The sequence below is a fragment of the Hemitrygon akajei genome, chromosome 5, assembly GCF_048418815.1.
Source record: "Hemitrygon akajei chromosome 5, sHemAka1.3, whole genome shotgun sequence".
NCBI lineage: Eukaryota > Metazoa > Chordata > Chondrichthyes > Myliobatiformes > Dasyatidae > Hemitrygon > Hemitrygon akajei.
Genome location: NC_133128.1, coordinates 88,160,679 through 88,182,829, shown reverse-complemented (window position 1 = coordinate 88,182,829; position 22,151 = coordinate 88,160,679).

The following is a 22,151-nucleotide window of genomic DNA, read 5'->3' as shown; positions in this document are numbered from 1 at the left end:
AGAAAATAGTCTACACCTTATTCCTTCTAACAAAGTGCATGACTATACACTTCCTGACACTATATTCCATCTGCCCCTTCTTTCCCCAATCTCCTAATCTGTCTACATCCTTCTGCAGACCCCCTTCACCCTCAACACTATATCCCCTTCCACCCATCTCTGTATCATCTGCCAACTTAGCCACAAAACCGTCAATTCTGTCATGCTAATCATTAACATTTTGTTACGTACCCCGTAACTGGGTCACTTACCAGCAAAGATAGAGCGGTCCGTTGAAGTCTGATGGATCCAAATTTGGACTTACAAGCCCGATTCACTGGCTCCCCAATTTGGTATCAAATCTCGAGACGAGAACCCCAATTTTGTTACGTACCCTGTAACTGGGTCACTTACCAGCAAAGATAGAGCGGTCCGTTGAAGTCTGATGGTACTATTTTTAAAAGTCTTTATTTATAAAAGGGGCACAAAAATAAGATTAATACAAACATTCAGATAATATACGTCATCAATACTCAATCTAAAAGCGCAGGTATAGTAATAATCATCAATAAGAAATAGCTCTATTGTTTGTCTAGGGGATACTGTATTGTCCGATGGAAAAATAAAAAGTCACTGTCATTCAAGATGCACCTCTTTGGGTTTAAGAGAGACGGTTTTAAACTTGCCCGGGTCTTTTATGAGGCCAATCCGTTGAGTCGAGCGAGTTGGTTCCCTGTTGTTAGTTCAAAGTCTTTTCCTGTGGTATCAGCCACCGGCTCCCAGGCAAGGGAACTGAACGCACGTGGCTTCCTTCAAATGGCTTCCCGCTATTACGGGATCGCTAGCGTTTCTTCTGGTGCGTCTGAGGGGGCTGTTCCTACAGCCCCTCTTTTATCCTGACTTGCAGGGTTGTAGATGTCAATCAGGTTGGGGTGATGCAATCCCTTTCTCACCCAGCCCACTTTTGCCCGAAGGCGGTCACGTAGCAAAGGATCGCAATCCACAAATGTGTCTCCCAGAGACAATGCATATGTCTCGTGACTTTACATCGCCGGGGAACGAGGCATTTTGCACGTCTCTCTCTCATTTCCTGGGTCCCCTGGCCCAACCCAATAGTGCTCTTGCAATTCTCACAAAGGAGGGGGCTGCGGGCATAACAATATAATGTGTAAAACAATGGTTCCAACATTGACCCCTGCAGAATACCACTAGCCAGCCAAAGAATGCCAGCTTTATTCCCACTCTATTGCCTTCTGCCCAGCAAAGATTGACAGGTCATTGATTCGTAAGGAGCTAAGGGTCACAGGGTGAGGACAGGAGAAAGAGGATAAAAAAGAAACAACCGTGATTGAATGGATGAACAGGCAGGATAGGCTAAAATGGCCTAATTCTGCTCCTTGATCATATCTCGTTGTGGGTTAATTGGCCACTGTAAACTACTTCTTAGTGTAGGTAAAAGACCACAACGCATCAATGGAGCATCAGTGGGCATGAAAGAGGATAATCTGCAGGTTGATGGGTTAACTCTCCTCTATAACTTTCATCTAGAGTGTAGGTAAGCAGCAGAATCGAGAAGGAGTTGATGGGACATGGGTACAGGTAGGATTAGTGTAAAATCCTTTTGGCTGATGGTCAGTGCGGCGGGCGGACTCAGTGAGCCAAAGAACTTGTTTCCCTGTATTACCCTGTGATTCTATGACAAAAGGGGTCAGAACCCTTATGATCTCAGCCCTGAGCAGCAATAATTGCTAATAATTGCCTCTGTCTCAGAGAGAGCACAAGGATGAATGCTGACAAAAAGATCAGCCTACACTTCTTTTGGGTCTGGCTGTTGAGCGCAGCCCTTGAGGCAGAGAGAGGGGGATTAGGGGAGGACAAGATTGAAGTTTTGAAAATGCCCAGAGGAATATGAAATGCAGATTCCTGTCAGCCAGAGAGGACTGTTAGTGTGTCGGCAGAGGACAGATAACAAGCCTGAAGAAAAGGCTGCGATAAGGAATCGGTTTTCCTTCCACATAATAGCGGTTCTGTGGGGAAGACTGAACAAAATGGTTCCTGCTGCGCTGATTAACACATCTGAAGGAGAGCTGGTTTGGAGATGATGGTGGAACCAGGAGGAGTATGTAGATGAGCAGTGAAGGAGACAGAGCTGTTGCTATGACAGAAAGCTGTCACCATTCCCAACTTCGCTTTGCATTAAAATGTTTAATTTTTTAAAAGATCTCTGCACACATCCTCTTTTCATTAACCACCCACGGTCTCCTCCATTACTCTCTTAATGATCGAGGAATCGGTATCTTTCAAAACATCAGGATCTCCTCAGCTGCTTAGGACCCTATGTTGGATACATGGTCCGACAGGTAATCTGGAGGCCAACGTGCCTCTACATGCTTCCAAGGTCCTTGAGCTTCAGATAAGGAATGTGTTACGGTATGTACCTGACCGCTCCAGCCTCTGGGCTTCAGGTGCTCCAATTCTACAGAGCATAGATAGCTAGCACAGTCCCTTTAAAGATACTGGCCCGCTCCACCAATGTTTTGGTGCCAAGGTTTGGCTATTTAAAGAGCTCAGTGTTGGTTCAGTCTTCCCTAGCTTTGAGCATTTCTGTCTCGTTTGGATTCTCATCTAATTTTCGCCAGCTTCTTGTCTAGCATCTGTTCTTGTCTCAGTCTCGAAATTGTGTCTCGATTCTAGTCTCAGATGCTCCATCATTTCACACCATCCTTGCCCAGGTCTCTTGTCACAGAATGAGCTGCCAGAGGAGCTGATTGAGACAGGTAGGTACTGGAAAAACATTCAAAAGGCATTTGGAGAAGTACATGGATAGGGAAGGGTTAGAGGGGTGGGGCCATACACAGGGAAATGGGACTCATTTAGATAGACATCTTGTTAGGCATGGTCAAGTTGTTTCTATGCTCTGAGAGTCCACAACATCACCAAGCCACGATGCTTAAGAAGGTTTTCTCCATCCTCTCCACGGGAGTGAGGAGTGGACCTTGTACAGTGCCCTTACAGTGTACTGCCCTCCACCTCTCTAGTCCATCTGTAGCCCAAAGCAAAGCTTTATTTTGTTTAAAATAATCAGTTATATACTTAAACAAAGGCCTTACAAAGAAAGAGGAGCCTGTAATTGGCATTTGATGATTTGATTAGAATCTTTTCTAATTGTTTTACAACAGTCTGAGAGTATTTGCTGAAATAACAAGCAGTCTAATACTCGCTGGCCTCTGTATTGAATGTATTGAAAAGCATTTAACGGTAACACACTGCTTTTAGTCCAACTTCACCAGGAGCAGTCATTTGAGCAAGCCTTCAAAGTACATATTTAATTTCCACTTAATTATACAGCTCAGCCTATTGTATGTACTTTGTAATGATGTTTTCCAGGGCCCAAACTTCATTGTCCATACCAGAGACAATGATATATGGCAGGATATATCCTTTTGTGATTTTTAGTACCGTCCCTAGCCAAAACATCACACATATATTCTTTGCTGATGGTAATTAACACAGCATTAGCTGACAGCCAGTTATATAAAAGAGAGGAGGGGATCTCCTTCTGATCTTAGCCTTGCCAGAGCGTAGTTTGTTTTACTAGCACATCCTAAAAGGTAAATTTAAAAAGATAGGCTTGTTATTTTAAACTTCACTATTCCAAATATGCACAGTGCAAACAGAAAGGTCACGATCAGCGATGGTCCTGATTAAACCCACGTGGGCTAGGTCGGCTGGTTTAGTTTTAAGCCCGGCTTTGGAGACTTGGCCCAAACAGCAAACTGATAAGAAAGGAAGTGTTGCATTACCGTAGGCTTGATAGTCTGGATCTGCTTTCCTTGGAGTTTAGAAGATGGAAGGGTGACCTTATTCAAGCATACCAGTCCTAATGGGGCTTGACGGTCGTGAAGATCTCACTGGTAGGGAGAGTCACAAACGAGAGGATATAGCTACAAAAGAAGGGCCTGGTCATTTAAAAATGAAGTGCAAGGGAACTTCTTTTCTCAGAGGCGATAGAGGCGTTCAAGATGATCAGAGGCATAGATCGAGTGGACAGCCAGAGATCTTTTCCCGGGCGGAAATGGCTAATACGAGGGGGCAGAATTTTAAGATGATTTCAGGAAAATATTGGAGGACTGTCAGAAATCCGTTTTCACACAGAGAGTGATGGGTGTGTGGAACACCCTGCCAGGGATAGTGGTAGGGGCATTTAAGAAACTCTTAGATAAGGTAACAGAAAAATGCAGGGCTATGTAGGAGGGAAGGGTTAGATTACTGTAGGTTAAGATGTCGACATAACATCACGGGCCAAGGGGCCTGTGCTGTGCTCCGGTGTCCTATGGTGCATATTCAGAGGGAAGCAAACCTCGAGAGTTATCTGAGAGTGGTGGAGGGTAGATCAGTGGATATGCTTCAGGTGGAAACAGTTAAATATTTAGAAGGTGGATAACTGGCTTGGAAGGTGAGTTGAGGCCAGCATCAAGAATCAACAGGGAGCCAGCTTGAGGGGCTGGAGTGGCTTAGTCCTGTTCTCATTTCCTTCTAATCTCAGACCGAGTCTCCATTTGTCTTTGGGAGAGATGTTCCCAACACCCCCTCCCCCACTGCCCAATATTTAACCCTTGATCAACACTGCCAAGTCAGTACTTACTACGTCTCGACTTCAGAGTGCAGAATGTCTGGTGCACATTCTACTTGACAGCGCTGACTATATTTCCAAGGGTTTTGGATTGTATTAGTGGCTTGTGGTAAACTATGTATACCTGTCTGGACACGCCCCTCTGCTGACTGCCCCTGTGGCTCCTCCCACAGACCCCTGTATAACGGCGATTGGAGGCACTGCTCCTCCCTCAGTCTCCGAGATGCTGTGCTCCGTTTTGCTGCTAATAAAAGCCTATTGTTCGCCTCCCGTCTCCGAGAGTTATTGATGGTGCATCATGGCTAGAGCTAATTAGATGAGGTTCCTGAGCCTAGTGTGTGTTCATCATCCCAGCATAATAAGGAAAGGGCAGGGTGCCGGACGGGGAAATTAAGCAAAGCTTCAGCCACACCTGAGCACAACATTCTGCAGTGCTGTGACCCCCATGACAATGCCCACCTGTGGTCCAAGGTAAGTTGAGTTTATTGGTGAGGTACAGCCACAGTGACAAACTTGCTTGTCACAGGTGCAGACAACACAGAACATAAATTATACAGGGGAGAGGAGAAAAAGACAGTGCAAGATAAAACAACAGCACCAAGAACATAATTAGTAATGAGTCCATGGCAGTGCAAGAGACGGACTGGAGGTGAGGCATTTCCCTTGGTTCACAAATGCAAGCCTCTCCCCGGTTAAATGCAGCAGATTCTCCAGCCCCTGATCGACACTGATCCCAACTCTCTGACTATTTCACACATTATTTTATGACCTTCAATCAGCAGTAAACACTGAACCCTCTACAGGATCATGAATAACTAAGCAGAGTTATTGGCTGTACAATGGGTAGGTTATTAGTATTAATTAATAACAGTGGCTTTTCAGTTTCTTCTGGCAGCTTGCTCCATACACCCTTCACCTTCAATGTGTAAAAATTCTCACTCAGATTCCTTTTCAATCATTCACCTTTCACCTTAAAACTATGTCCTTTACTTTTGGACTACCTTATCCTGGGAAAAGGGTAAACTATGCCCTTTACTTTAATACTCCCTTACCCTGGGAAAAGGAATCTACAGTAAGAGTGTGTGTATATAAATATCTGCACTTGTACGCATATAGCAGCCAGGGAGCCTCAGTACTATATCTGTCAATGTGGAGGGGAGAGCGAGTTTGCATATCTGGCGGGAGCAAAGGGTGTTGGGAATGGCGAGGGTGGGGCTTGCAGGGTAAGTGTAGGACAGGCTGGGGGGGGAGGGTTGGGTGTTAGGAATGGCGAGGGTGGGGCTTGCAGGGTAAGTGTAGGACAGGCTGGGGGGGGTTGGGTGTTGGGAATGGCGAGGGTGGGGCTTGCAGGGTAAGTGTAGGACAGGCTGGGGGGGGAGGGTTGGGTGTTAGGAATGGCGAGGGTGGGGCTTGCAGGGTAAGTGTAGGACAGGCTGGGGGGGGAGGGTTGGGTGTTGGGAATGGCGAGGGTGGGGCTTGCAGGGTAAGTGTAGGACAGGCTGGGGGGGAGGGTTGGGTGTTAGGAATGGCGAGGGTGGGGCTTGCAGGGTAAGTGTAGGACAGGCTGGGGGGGGAGGGTTGGCAGGGGTTCAGACTCAACCAGCCCTGAGACACCAGACAAGGATATTTGATTCTAAAAAACTGGCTTATTGATCCTGTTTCCTCCCCTCTCCTTTTTCCCAACTATGATTCCCCTCTTGCTGCCCCCTTCCCACTTTCAGTCCACAATAGAGACCCATAACAGAATCAGGTTTATCATCGCTCACATACGTCATGAAATTTGATTTTGTTGTGGCAGCATTACAGTGCTATACATAAAATGTTGCAATACATACTATGCAAAAGTCTTGGGCGCCTGCTTAGCCAACCCCCATGATCAGGGCCACTGAATCCATGGGAGCAAATGGTGGATGGTCATATGAGTAGCTGGTGCATATCACAAGCACTGGTTATGTCACCACTGACGCCAGGCAGACAATCTCTGAAGAGTATTGAGAATGGCTGGGGTCACTCACCTTGCTAAGACACTACCCAGAAGAAGGCAATGGCAAACCACTTCAGTAGAAAAATTTGCCAAGGACAGTCATGGTCATGAGACTATGATCGCCTACATCATATGGTATGCCACATAATGATGATGTCATACGACACGGCACATAATGATGATGGTGATGACTGCACTTTCTCCATGATGTAACTGTTTTTCTTTACACCACCTCAACATAATTATGCATGCAATCTAGGTACATATACCAACACCAATAACAAAGTCATGGAGTCTTCTGACCTCACTGATGAACTGGCTGGTTTTCCACCACCATTCTGGACTGAAAGATTTATTACCAGTGTAACACACTGTAAGGTTTTATCGCTAATGTAATGGTTTCTCTGTGGCAGCAATGTTTGGGTTATGACTAGAGATAATGGGGCTTTGGAATGTGTGCCGTCCAATGAGAGGGATGTTGTTCTTTCTTGTGAGTCTGGGAGCAGGGATTTTGCGCTCTTTTGCCGGGGAGAGCTGAGGAGAGAAGGCGCGAACGGAGAGAGTTGATAGACTGCCGGATGGGGTGGACTTGGAGCGAGGGTCCAAGGGTCGGCTACACTCGGAGGAGGTCGATGGGGAACCAGTGGACTGAACCGTGAGCTCCTACAAAGTGCAATAGACTGTTTCATGAGAATGGGCCCTTTTCTTTTTTTTTTTGTTTCTTTACTAACCATATAGTCAAATTAAGAATTACAAAGCTCAATCATTTAATCACATCCACCCAAACAAGATTCCTTAGGTTTGGCCGGGCCAAGGGCTGCCTTCCCCTAGATTAAACAGCAGGCCGAACAGAGAGTTACACCAGCCTTGCACATTTAAGGAATTATCTCACGTTGGGAAATGTGACAAGGCTGACAGGTAGGAGCAAAAGACGGGGAATGTAGTTCACAGGTTGACATCTCTGTTGTTTGTCTCAGCAGCCTATCAAATACTTTTATCATAAAGCCAAAGCGAGATACTCACAGAAATAAAGACCCAGTGAGTCTTTACATGAATCCTACATCTCCATCAACGCCCCTCCTCAAATTCTACCACTCACCTATGTCTAAAGCAATGCATATTTGAGATGTGGGAGGAAAGGGAGGTCCCGGGAGAAATCCATATGGTCAGGGGGGGAAATGTACACACACACAACACCGAGGGTCATGATTGAACCCAGGCCTCTGGCGTTGTGAGACAGCATCACTACTGAGCCACTCCATGTAATCCCCTGGAATTTGATGACTCAACCATGTATCGTTTAAATGGATGACAAGCATTACACAGAGATTACTCTCAGAGATTATGATAGAATTTTCTTTCCACATCCCATGAATCCAAGGTTCAGTATCATCATAAGTTATTTAGCTACATCATTTGTGCAAATTAAAAATGTATGACAAATCTCCATGAAACATTTTCAATACGGCAGGGTAATGAATTTTATATGTACATATAATAGAAAGCTACGTTTGAAATGTTTAAAGTAGATAATTGAATAGGATTGTGGTCCAGTGTGTTTATTACCACACAAATAGCATGTCATGTGATTCATTGAAGTGAATCCCCTTAAACCATAATCCCCATTAAGGGTATAACTGCCAATTTGTGTTAATTAATATGAATCTTATAATTGGATGAGGCAGGTATATTCTGGCTGGTTTGAAGAGATAGCTTCAATATGAACTTGAGCATATTAAATATAAGTAATATAACTGGAAAATCAAATGACAATTAAAAAGCAACAATTTCAATATTTGTATATCAACATTCCACTTTTTTTTTGCTTCAGTTGTTTCTGCTTGGTTAAAATTGGGCCCAGTGGACTAATTTGTGAAGCATCTACTTTGGGTGAGATATTAAAGAGCAAGAATTGGCTCTGTGCTGCCTCAGGCCTTCTCCACCATTCAGTACCAGTTATCTTGGTACATGTTCCTGCTCTCGTCATCCCCCTCAATGCTTGGCCATCCATCTCCTTCTTAAATACATTCAGTGACTTCGCTTCCTCTGCCTTCTGTTGTAGAGAAGTTCCACAGTTCACCACCTCTGAGTGGGAAAAAAATGTCTTGTCAAAGTCAAATTAAAACGCAAGGTTGTTGTAGTATGCACAGGTGTGTGTATATGCAGGTGCAATGTAAAACTTAGTTGCAGCAGCCTCACAGAACAGCATCAGATTTACAATACTTACAAGAAAAAAGTACAAAATATACAAAAACACAAATAAGAATGGAGAAAAGCCCATAGTACTGCCAAGTGCTCTAAGTGATCATCATGTTGCTACACTTAGTAATGATTAAGGCAATGCAGGTTGGTACAAAAACCAGACTCTGCCCTAAATGTCTTACAAGGATTACTCCTTGGTGACAATGATCAGTCAGGTGCAGAGGTATTTACTGGCAAATACCTTCATTGGCTCAGTTCACAAGCACGTGAAATTACACAACTGTATACCTGTGTGCACACTGACAAGGTTTCCCTGACACTCCATGAACAATCAAAGATGAGAAAAGGTAACACTCGGGAAAAAGATTTTTGCTTGTGGTCCTGTCGTGAGCTCCACGTGTCTGACATAGGGTCCTCCACACCTGCGATGGATGGTCTCCAGAAAGATGTCACTGCCTGAACTCCCAAGATCCTCTGTTTTTATATTTTCCCTCATCAGGTCAATCTATGAACTTTCAATTTTGTTGGCTCAAGGTCATCAGGTTCCCACTGGATGTCGCCCAGGGCAACAAGCAATACCGTTCTATGGCCTTCGCCTTCAATCTCATGCCTTGGGTGACTTATTTTATTCCATTCAACTCTGACTGTTTCAAACCAGTCAAACCAGGTCCAGGTCCAACACTGGATCCAGATGACAAGATTACTTCTGCAAACTTACCATTTTACACAATAAACAGCCTCTTATCTGAGAATGTTCTCAGGTTTAGCGTATCATTAGTAGAAATGCCTAGTGTTCACGTTCAATTGATTTGATAAGATTCAGTTCATCAAACAGTTCTCGAAATGGAGGCCTCCATTCCTGTTCACTCTGGCCAACACCATGTCCTGAGGCTACGATCTCTCATTCTGGAATTCTGTCCAGAGGAACCATCCTCCTTGTATTCATCCTGACAGAACTGTGTCCAACTCAGTGAGGTTTCTTCTCACTGTTCTAGTGATGACAGGTCTAACTGACCTCCTCGTGCATCAGTCCTGTCATAGGACGACTCAGTCTGCTGAACATTTAGTGCCACCCCTCTGGCAAGTGTGTCCAAGGACACCAAAACTGGTCATAATTCTCCAAAGCCTTGTTTCATTGTCATTACTTTTCCTCACTCCTGCTCTCTGAATTTCTTCCAATGAAGACCGATGCACCATTTTCCTTGTTAACTGGTTTTTCCAACTACATGTTCATAGAGTCAGAGTTGTACAGCACAGGAACTGAGCTTTCAGTCCACCACGTCTGTGTCACTTGTTGGCCCCAGCTACACCTACCCTTCTACTCCTCACCAATTCATGTACTTGTCCGGAGTTCCTACTTCTGCTACCTCTTCAGGCAGTGCACTCCAAAATCTAACCACTCAATGTGAGAAAACACACACTCAGACCTCCTACCTCTCATTTTAACCCTTTTGTTGCCCACACCCTGGGAATAATGTTTCAGAATATCTACCCTATCTATCCTCCTCATGATTTTGTGTACCTCTGTCAGGTCATCCGTCGGCCTCCTCCACTCCATTGTAAACAAACCCAGCCTATCCAAACTTTCCATGTAACTAAAATGCTCCAATCCAGGCAACATCCTGATGAACCGGCTCACAGCCTCTCCAGAAAAGTCACTGCCTTCCTATAGTGTGGTGACCGGAACTGCACACTGTACTCCAGATGTAGTCTGACCAGTATTTTGTTAGACTGTAGCATAAATTCCATGCCACAGACACACAGAGGATCCTGATGTTGGCTTTCCACTCAAAACCTCAATAATTCCCTTCCTCCCACTGAGGCTGCTCAACAGCAGATTGCTTGTTGCCCCAGATTTCAGTGTCTAGTCTCCATCAGTAATAGTGTCCTGCTTAATCCGAATGACCTAAACGATACTAAACAGTTGATAATAAGGAAAAACGTCAGATGTTGTTCACCTGCAATAAGAGCATAAACTACTGAGCAACAGGTCAGATGAAGTGACTTCAACCAGAAGCTTCCACTCTGTTCCTCTGTCATTAGATGCTGCCCAGTCTGGTGAGGAGGGAATCGATGCAGATGTGCCAGATATCACGGAGGGTTTGGGAAACTAATGTGTTCGACAGGCCACATGATGGAACTCATCTCTCTTAATGAACATGCAATTAGTTATTTTCAAAAGTAAAATGCTGAGGATATCCAGGCAGGGTCTACAGGGAATCTGATAAAGCTTCAAGGTGCTTTTGCTTCAGTTGACCGATTCAATATTCCCAGTGTTTTCTGCTTTTCCAGCATTTCTTTCTCTTTTGCTTTACAATCAGTTGGTGTCTGTTTGGACCCCAAGGCTCAATATAGATCTTCCACACAAGCTAGCAGACTTCTCAAAACCTTGGATTAGTGTGGTTATGATTCCTTTGTGATGAACACTCTTTCCTTCAGCAAAGCTCCTTGGAGATTTCCTGTTTTATTGGAACTGTGAGCAGCTTATTCTGTCAGGAGCCAGCCGACGCAAAAAGCAGGTGAATTTGCGAATGTGTCAGTGACTCCACTGTGTTCTCGGTGCGATATCCATCCACTAATGCAGAGAGCAGGGCACAGAACACGGAAATCAGGCTGTGTTTGATTTATTTTGTCTTGTAGGCCAGTGGTGTGTGGGAGTCGGCTGACAAAGGACCATTGATCAATGCTTGAGGCCGACAGCTTAAGGGACGTGATGAATCAGACTGTAATACATTGCAGGTGGTGACAACAGGTTTCACCAGAGGACAGGGCTGCCTGCTGCCTGAAGCATCCAGGAGATGCTTGGACCTCAAGATAGAATTAACGGTGAAACCATCAACAAGTTGCCCATGTTGTGGGCAGCAGCAGTTTGAGACCCAGGTCACTTACAGGAACTGCTGATGCTCTTAAATAGCAGGCTATACCATAAGATTAGAAATTAGCTCAACAGTGCAATTTTTGGAGGTGTTCTGCTTGAAGTACAGCAACTCTATTAGCAGGGGCAATGAAACCCACAGGAAAGGAAGCAAGTGAGAAAATAAGAGCATGAAACAAACTCAATCATTGAACTATTCCCATCCACCAGAATGCCCCTGGGCAGGTGGGCTCAGCTTCCTCTTCTTCAGGGAAAACAAACCCAGCCGATCCAGTCTTTTACAACTGAGATACTCTAAACCAGGGAGCATCCTAATGAATCCCATCCATCTCTAAGTAATTCGATCAACCAAAATTCATTCCGCCACAAGCTCGTCACTTCCCTCCATCCAGTCCATTTTCATTTTGTCTTGCATCAGGAAGGTTAGCAGTATCTTCAAGGATGCCTGCCACCTTGGCAATCCCCTTTTCTCTCTTCTACATTCCAGGAGAAGATACAAGAGCCTGAAGGCCCAAACATAACAGACTTAAGGCAGCTTCTTTACAACTTATATCAGACTTCTGAACCAATCACCTTTTCCTCACCCCCTTCCCAGTGAGGCTGCCGTGTTCTTGGCCTCTTTTTTATTTATTGGGGGAGTACAGCGCAAAATAGACCTTTCTGGCCCTTTGAGCCGCACCACCCTCAATTTATTCCTAGCCTAATCACGGAACAATTTACAATGACCAATTAACCTACCAGCCGGTACGTCTTTGGACTGTGGGAGGAAACTGGAGCACCCGGAGGAAAGACATGCAGTCACCGGGGAGAACTTACAAATGCCTTACAGGCAGCGATGGGAATTGAACTTGAGTCACCTGTATTGTAAAGCACTGTGCTAACCACTAGGCTACCACGCCACCGCACTGCCCTACTTTGTCAATTGCTCTTCACCTTTTCTCTGTGTAGATCGCAGTACATTTTTAACACTGTTCTGTCTTACACTTGCCATTGTATTTATGATTTGCATGTATACTGTGCGCTTCATGCAAACAACAAACTTCAAAGTTCAAAGTACATACATATTTGTCACTGTATACAACCCTGAGGGAGCCATACTCACTGTACCCTGGTGTACGGTAAATGACAATAAACTTATCTCCGTCTGAGCCTGAATCTTCTGACCACAGGTAGCCAGTCAGGGAGCGTTTATCTCACTGTCTGAAAGGCCAGACAAGCAACAATACAAAAGGAAGCTTCCGAGCAAGAGCCGGCAATGTCCGGGAGTTCGAATGCCTGCAAGTGTAATGTTTTAGCATCAAAGCACAATGGGCTTAGCAGAGACCTTGATAAATGTAATTCCGTGCTGAATGACAAAGAAGAGTGTGTGAAGAGCATACAATATCCTTTAGCCACAATAACTATCACGTCAAATGTAATATAAACATAAAGCTAACCAATGAATGGGAGGAAGCAATCTTCAGGCACTGAAGCCATACCACTGAACAAGCTTTATTGTTGGGTGAATTATTAGCTTATTCCATTTCTGCTGAAAAGCCTCTGAAATAGAACAGTAACAAAACTCAGCTTATGTAATGTTGTTGTTGTAGACATTGCTTTTGAATACCCTTGAACTCAGATTACTAATAATCCTGCAACAGTCAACATACATGTTCAAATGTATCTTATTAAATTTCTCTGTCATGTGCACAATTGTTGTGTTAATAACCTTGCTGTAATGAAAAATATCCTGGCCAACAGGACCACAATAAATGAAATAATACATATCTCACCCACTAATAATGGCTACCAGGATTACCAGCAAATCCTTGGCTGAGCAGGGCTGGAAGTCTCTGGTTTCCTACCTTCCTGTTGATTGCATGTCCCTTGTGGGACTGTCAACAGTCCCGTGAACCCCAAGAGGATTAGCAGTGAGAACCTCGTCCCTGCCCTAGGAACCCCCACCTTCCAGGGCGGAGCGATCTTCTTCCGGAAGCCAGTGGGATATACTGCAGACTGTTGATCAGTGCTGAAAAACATGCCCACGGTTTGAAATGTACAATGTGCAGTTTTTTAATATAATTTGAAGTCAGAGCAGCAACTGCCATCAGTAATTGGAGCATCGACATCTGAGTGAAAACACATTGTCTCTCTGTACTACAGCTGGAGCAGGAACAGGTACACAAATTTGTCCATTGGCTTTACAAAGGGTAGGCTGAAGGATACCAGTCCTCCATTAGTCAGTTCAGGCAGTGGATAACAACACTGGGTATATTGGGCAAGTACTTGATTATTGGTAGTGCACGAGCCCTTGTATACCGGATACACTGGATATTTTATTTGCCCTATTACATACACTTGTTCTGTGGCGGGGTGGAGATACATCTCTACCAAAGGAGGTGTAAGGTGCTCCTTCCTTCCACTAGCCTACAGTAGCCCCTGCTTATCCCCCCCCCCCCACCCCGGTCCAATCAGAGTCACATGAAGCCATGGGAGAAGGTGGTGGATGGTCGTATGAGCAGCTGGGGCATATCACAAGTCCTGGTTATGCCACCACTGACACCAGGCAAACAATCTCTGAAGGGTATTGATAATGGCTGGGGTCACCCGTCTTGTAAAGACACTGCCCAGAAGAAGACAATGGCAAACCACTTCTGTAGAAAAATTTGCCAAGGACAGCCATAGTGATGGAAAGACCTTGATCACCCATGTCATACAACACAGCACATAACAAACGAACAAACATACACTTGTACAGGCTTCGTTATGTCACTGCTTTGCCGAAGCCCGCAAGAAATTTGCAGAGGAATGTGCACACAGCTCAGTCCATCAGGAGAACCAGCCTTCCGCAGCTGACTACCCACAGCCTTAGGAAACCATCCTCCCATCTGGGCAGTCTCTCTTTTCCCTCTTCCCATCAGCCAGAAGATACAAAAGCCCGAAAAGATGTACCACCAGTCTCAAGAACAGCTTCTATCCCGTCTTCATAATACTCTTGGATGGATCTCGCGTGTGATAAAGATGAATTCCTTTTGCCTTGTGGTTCCTATTGTTCACCTGCTCTGCACTCGTCCTGTAACTGTAGCTTTGCATTCTGCAATCTTTACTCATTGCACTCATTACGTTTTGGATAGCATGCAAAACAGAAATTGTTTCTGCATCTCATCACGTGACAATACGAAACCAATTACCAATTACCATCTTTGCTAATGTGCTGCATTTGCTTTCACAGACTGTATCCTCCATTTTGGCAACATCCACCAATTTAGAAATTGTTTCTGAAGTCTAAATGGTAATTGTAAATTGTGAATGTCATCACTGTCTCATCCCCAGATTGAGAGCAGCAACAGGTGGGAGCTCTCTGCTCAATCTCTCAGGACAAGATCCCAAATTGTGGAAAATGGATTTCCACACCAGGTTGGCAAGGCAAGTACCTGAGAGATTCGGTAAGCATCAGCTCTCTTCCAGGAAGATGCCATTATGAGATAAGGGCTATCACTTTCTCATAACCCACAGCCAAATATAGAGTATGTATTAAGCAAATTTTGTTATGCTTGATTAGAGACATCTGTTTAGTGCTGGGTGATTATAAATACTGGTCCACCTAACATCACTCAATTTTAATTAGAAATAAGTCGGACAACAACTTGCAGTGCATTTAAAAGTTTAAATTTCCTGACTTGCTCTCTGAGGATTCAAGTTTTTCCCAATGCTTATTGAAAAGGCTGTATAACTCCTTAACAAATAAGGGCAGAAATTGGTCTATTTGTGGATGTAGAGTAATCTCACCTGGAGAGATTAGAACTGGCTCATTTCACTCCAAGCATTAGAACTGGCCCTTTTCACTCCAAGTATTCTTTCAGTAGTATCCTAATTTTTAATGATTGCCAAACCTTTTTGGCATTGAAAATTAACTTTTTAACTTGTGTGTTTCATTCCCTCCCCTTTTCATGTCTTCCTCCTGTAATCTTTGTGGTACAGTATATTCAAGTTGTGTGATTTATCATATTTGTCTGCCTTGGGTGGCATGGTGCTGGCTTACCAATGGTTAATGAAAAATGAATGATGTGGAGACGTACAAATGGTCATTACAAAGTTATTTAATTTTGTTTTAATTCCATTTGCTTTGCCTATCTTTATTTTGAGTCTTAGCTTTGATGTTGAATTCAATATTCCATTTTTCACTTCCTGTTTTATTCTCTGCATTACGTAATGCCAATCTGATTGGCTGATGGGTCACATGGTTAACTTTCCCCGTTGAGATGGATCCCAAATGCACAGTGTGGGTGTCTGGTCTTCTAGTTGTTATTGTTCCTTTTTGCGCCTTGTGGTGCATTGGGTGACACTTTTACCGATTCCGTAGCATTTGACTGTTTTTTACAAAGCTAAGTTGTCAGCTCGATGCTGAACCCAGCACGTATGGAAAGCGCGCAAGGAGTCAGCCGGATTCGATCTCGGGACCATTTGCCTCGAAGTCCAGTGCTGATTGTATTACACCTGTAACATTAACTTTGTTTTTTTTTCTGTTTCTCTCCCTACAAATGCTGCCTGACCTGCTGAGTGTTTCCAGCATTTTTCTGTTTTAATTACTACCAGTAAGGATTGGTTCTTCTGGAAGAGTGGTGTGGGGGAGTTGTGTAGAAGGATGGGATGTAGGATATGAACGAGGGACTGGGCTTTCTTTCACAGAAGGTCCTTACAGTGAAGATTCTGCACACAACATGGTTAACAGTGAGTTGTTGGACCTGTACTCTTCACCCCAACATCTGTTCTGTAAATCAAAAGATTCTAGACCTCAGATTTCAGGTGCTTATGAAACTGTTTATTTCCCTTAAGGCAGAGTTTCCAATTCAAGAACCCCTTTTATTTGTGCTTAATTAGTTCCTCAAGTTCTCAGCAATTTTGTTCAAACCAGCCCTGGGGTCTTCTGTAGTGAGGCCAGGAATCTCTTCACAGGTAGTCATTACTTTGGACTTTAGAACATCTCTCCATCAACAGTCCTAAAATAGATCATCTTGTCATGATCACACAGCAGTTTGCGTGCAAAGTGAAAGTGGATTTTTCTATACGTCTCTGCATGTCTTTCATCCTATAGAAGAAAGTGACAGCAGTCCCGTTGTTTCCAAACCCTCGCTTATTCCCTGCCATCACTTTCCAATCAACACCTTCTCCCTGCCCCCTCCTCAGATTCAACCACCCCTTGCACTGAGGGGCAGTTTACAGTTGCCAATTGCCTCATAGCTTAAATATCTTGGGACGTGGAGCTACAGGGAAACCCGCACATTCATAAGCAAAACCTGAAAACTCCACACAGAGTGCATTGGAAGGCAGAATTCAACCTGAGGGTGCAGAACTGACGATTATTTTCAACTTTTAAAGCATCAAAAATATCATTCCTGGAGAGAATGTGTGAATTAATTCCTGGAGGGAATGCATGAATCTTCCATATCAGCACCCTCAATTGTATCCTGAGAAGTCAAAGATGTCGAAATGGGGGGTAAAAGATATTCACTTCCACAGAGTAGCTTCTTCAGGTTAGCATGGCTTATTTGTGTCTGACCATACTTGGAAATTGGTTTATTGTTGTCACTTGTATCAAGATAACTGTCCATCGAGATCACTTCCAAACATAAGTTCATCGAGGTACAGTAGTGCAGGCGAGAGATAATAAAGAGTGAAGACTATAGAGTTATAGTTACAAAGAGAATGTGGTGGAGTAGACAATAGGGAGCAAGATAGATTCATCTTTATTGTGCATGTCTTTAACAGCAGGATAGATGCTGTCTTTGAGCCTGGTGGTACCTTTTCTCAGGCTTTTGTATCTTTTGCCCGATGGGAAGAAGGGAATGAGGTGGGATGAGTCTCCATTCCCAAGGCACTGAGAGATGTAGACAAAGTTGCAGAGATTCTCATGTCCCTTTGGTTATAAGCCATTTTATAACCCAAGGTTGTGAAAGATTCACTCTAAATATAGTTCTTTACTTTTTCTATAGCTCATAAGATATTCATAAATCCTGAAATATGTGGATTTGCCACTCAACCTTTTTTCTCTAAACTACCCAACAATAGTAAATGCCGAATATGTTGACAACGTTCCTTTAAGTAAATATAAGACAAACGGAGGAACTGAGCAAATCAGGCAGTATTTGTTAAAGGAGATTGTCGGCCAGCATTTTGGGCCAAAACCCTTCGTCTGGACTATTGGTTTGCATCGGCATCTTCACCGCTATCTTATCTCTCACCACTTCCAGCTCCATTTCTGGGTTTCTCAGTTCAGTCTACAAGGGGTGATTGATAAGTTTGTGGCCTAAGGTAGAAGGAGATGAGTTATACAGCTCTCATTAAATGCACGTGCAGGTCATCTCTGAGTGATTATGCAGAAAGTTTAAAGTTAATAACTCATCTCCTTCTACCTTAGGCCACAAACTTATCAGTCACCCCTGCTGTGGACACTTTCCGGGGGTCCAAGATCCGTGTGCTCCACGACCGCTGGACTAAGTGTGTAAATTTAGGAGGGGACTATGCTGAAATATAAATGTGCTAGGTTTTCTGAAATTGACTCCTTCTACTGTAGGCCACAAATTTATCAATCAACCCCTCGTATGTTAATCTCCCTCCACTGAACAGAACTGAATTGACTTTATTTCTCACATCCTTCACATTCATGAGGAGTAAAAATCTTTACGTTACGTCTCCATCTAAATGTGCAATGTGCAATCACAATAATTTATAATAAATAGAACAGTCAGTGTAACATAGAAATACACTCAGATCAGCGTGAGTCAGTCAGTCTGACGGCCTGGTGGACGAGGCTGTCCCGGAGCCTGGTCTGACGGCCTGGTGGACGAGGCTGGCCCGGAGACTGGTCTGACGGCCTGGTGGACGAGGCTGTCCCGGAGCCTGGTCTGACGGCCTGGTGGACGAGGCTGTCCCGGAGCCTGGTCTGACGGCCTGGTGGACGAGGCTGTCCCGGAGCCTCGTCTGATGGCCTGGTGGACGAGGCTGTCTCGGAGACTGGTCTGACGGCCTGGTGGACGAGGCTGTCCCGGAGCCTGGTCTGACGGCCTGGTGGACGAGGCTGTCCCGGAGCCTGGTCTGACGGCCTGGTGGACGAGGCTGTCCCGGAGACTGGTCTGACGGCCTGGTGGACGAGGCTGTCCCGGAGCCTGGTCTGACGGCCTGGTGGACGAGGCTGTCCCGGAGCCTGGTCTGACGGCCTGGTGGACGAGGCTGTCCCGGAGCCTGGCAGTCCTGGATTGATGATGACTGACCCAATGAGTTCCTTCAGTGGCTCTTCTTGGCTTCTTTTTCCAGCATCTGCAGTCATTTGTGTCTCCAGTCAAGTACATATTATTTGTTCTAAAAATAGACAAGGGGCAAAAGAAATTCAAACAGGGGCTCAGGTTAAGAGCACCCCAGGTGAATAGGTTCTACGTTGATGCAGAGAGTGAGGGTTTACATCTGAGTCTCTCACTGGCCATTTACGGGTTATTTTAACTGTTTGATCTCTCGATTAAATCACACTCAAGTGGAAGTCCACTCACCGCAACCAAAATAAGAATGTTCTTGCTGCTTTCATTTCTAAAATGATCTCTTTTTATATCCCCCCTCTTTCAAGGAGACACAAATTAAAAATTAGGGCTGTAGACCCCCTTAAGCTGACATACTTTTTTTTCCTCGGGCAATGTTTAAAACAACCAAGATCTGGAGTTCTTGTTTATCTGTTCAAGACAGTTTCTGCACAAAGTTGTAAAGGCACAGAGCATGGAACCAGGGCCTTCAGCTTGTCGAGTTCATGCTAAACGTCAAGCATCCATTCACTAACACCAATCCGACACCAGGCCCATGTTATACTCTAATCTTTATATTCTCCTTATCTTTGCACAAGGGCAATGTACAATGGCCACATAATAAACCAATTACATAATAATTTACATAAAGCACAAATATTTCTTCAACATTATTGGGTCAGTTCCCGCTAAGGTCGAGCAAATGAGCCGTGAGAGGTAGTTGTCATGCTACAACTGCCCAAGTCTGCAAAGACAGAATGGCAGAAATACTCAGCAGGTCAGGCAGCACCTGTGGAAGGAGAAACAGAGCTCGTGTTTCTAGTTAAAGACCCTCCGTCAGAGCTGGAAAAAGGGGAAACCAAGGGGAGAACAAAGGAGATGCACATGATCACAGTTGTTCAGGTGAAAAGATTGATTTCATTGTGGTTGAAAAATCAATGAACCAGACAGCACTGAAAGGATTGTGTTACCCAGGCAATCACAGACTCCGCCCCATCACAGCACTCCCCTGTTCAACAAGCTTGATCTCTCAAGCAACACACAGAAAATGCTGGAGGAACTTAGCAGGCCAGGCAGCTTCTATGGACAAGAGTAAGCCATCAACATTACAGGCCGAGACCCTCCATCAGGATTGGAGGAAAAAAGATGAGAAGTCAGAGCAGGAAGTAGGGAGAGGGGAGAAAGAAATACAAAATGGTAGGTGATAGGTTAAACTGGGGGACGGGTGAAGTAAAGAGCTGGGAAGTCAATTGTTGAAAGAGTTAAAGGGCTGGAGAAGGGGGAATCTGCTAGGAGAGGGTACAAGACCATGGAAGAAGGGGAAGGGGGAGGAGCACCAGAAGGAGGTGATGGGCAGGTGAGGAGATGAGGTGAAAGAGGGAAATGGGAATGGGGAATGGTGAAGGAGATGGGAGGGAACAAGTTTGAGAAATTGATGTTCATGCTGTCAGGTTGGAGGCTACCCAGATGGAATATAAGGAATACGTATACTTTCCCAGCTTTGCTTATAGGCCAACAACCTGAAACATAAACTGTTTCTCTCTCCATGGATGCTGCCTGACCTGCTTCAGTGTTTGCAGCAGTTCAGGCCTCCAGCTTTTACTGTTTCCTGACTTTCACCGGCCACAGAACAATGCTGCAAAGCCTTCAACTCAGACACATGTAATATGATTTGGCCACTGGCACTGAGCATCCTTCCTATCAGAGCAGCTAGTGACAAAGCCTTGTTGAGTAGAAACGGGGTTGTGTACACTGGACAAGGCTGCAGCAGGTGGGGAGGGGGGGGATGAGGTGGCAGAGCAGGGAGACCTAACCTTCAAACTCAAGTTAGAGTGATATCGGGAAACTATAGCAGGTGGACAACTGGGATATTCCCTTCAACGATGCTGAAGCTGGGTTTATCTCACACCTCACCCTTGGAGGTTGCTAGATTTTGTAAGGCAATGATATTCTACCCCATGCCTCAGGAAAGCAGCCTCAGGAACCTCTCCCACCCTGAGCATCTCTCTTCTCCCCTTTCCCATAAAGCAGAAGATGTAAAAACTTGAGAGAACCTGAAGATGCTGGAAATCCGAGCGACACACACAAAATGCCGGAGGAACTCAGCAGGCCAGGCAGCATCGATGGGAAAAAGTTAACAGTCAGTGTTTCAGGCTGTGACTCTTCATTTGGCCTGATAAGGGGTCTCAGCCCAAAACATCGACTCTTTACTCTTTCCCATAGATGCTGCCTGGCCTGCTGAGTTCCTCCAGCATTTTGTGTGTATTGATATCAAAACTTGAGAGTTTGGGCCTCCAGACTCAATGGGAGCTTCTAGCCCACTGTTATCAGACACTTGAATGGACCTCCAATGCTAAAAACGAAATTGTGATTTCAACCTACTTTGTTGTGTCCACTGCACTTGATATTTGTCTATCTACACTGCACTTGTCTGCAGCTACATCACCATATTCGACTCGGTCTTCCTTTTCACACCTCAGTCTACTTATGTGTGGAATAATCTGTCCTGAAAACAACAGATTTTTTTCTTCAATAACTTGATACGTGTGACAATAATAAACCAAGACCGTTTCTAAGTTGGGGAGTCAAGGTGAGTGCCTGGACTGAGGGTATGGTGAGCCAGGAATGGCAGAGTAGGCTTGAATGCCTTTTGATCTGGCCTTGGGCTGTACTGAGAACTGAGAACTCTGGGGAATATCCAGAAGGAATATATAATCTCTCCCTGTAGGTTTAGAGACTGTTTTGCTTCACAATGGCAAATACTGCAATCCTGGCCTTGAACATGCAAAGTGTACAAAGTACAGGTTTGAACAAAACCTGTGTCTAAATCATTTATATCCATCCCATCACAGGCCAAGAGTCCCAGTTTGTACCTTCTCTCTTATTGATATTAATTTCTCATCTTTTGTTTGCCAACATTACAGATTTTCCCGTTATTTGTCTTCTTTGTCTGCTCTCAAATTGTGCAGGCTGTGTTTTACATGCTTTTTGGTAGCTCTTCTCTACACTTTCATTTCAAAGTTGCTATGGATTCACAGACACATCAAAGGACAACTGACTGCAGAATGTTCAATGGGGCTTGCGACTGTTTCCCTTCAACACTGACACCATCAAATACATTTGCAGCCCTGTGTGTCAGAAGGATTCTCCTCAGCTTCACATCAAAATCGTTTCTCTCACAGCCTTTGAAATAACTAACTTCACAAAAAA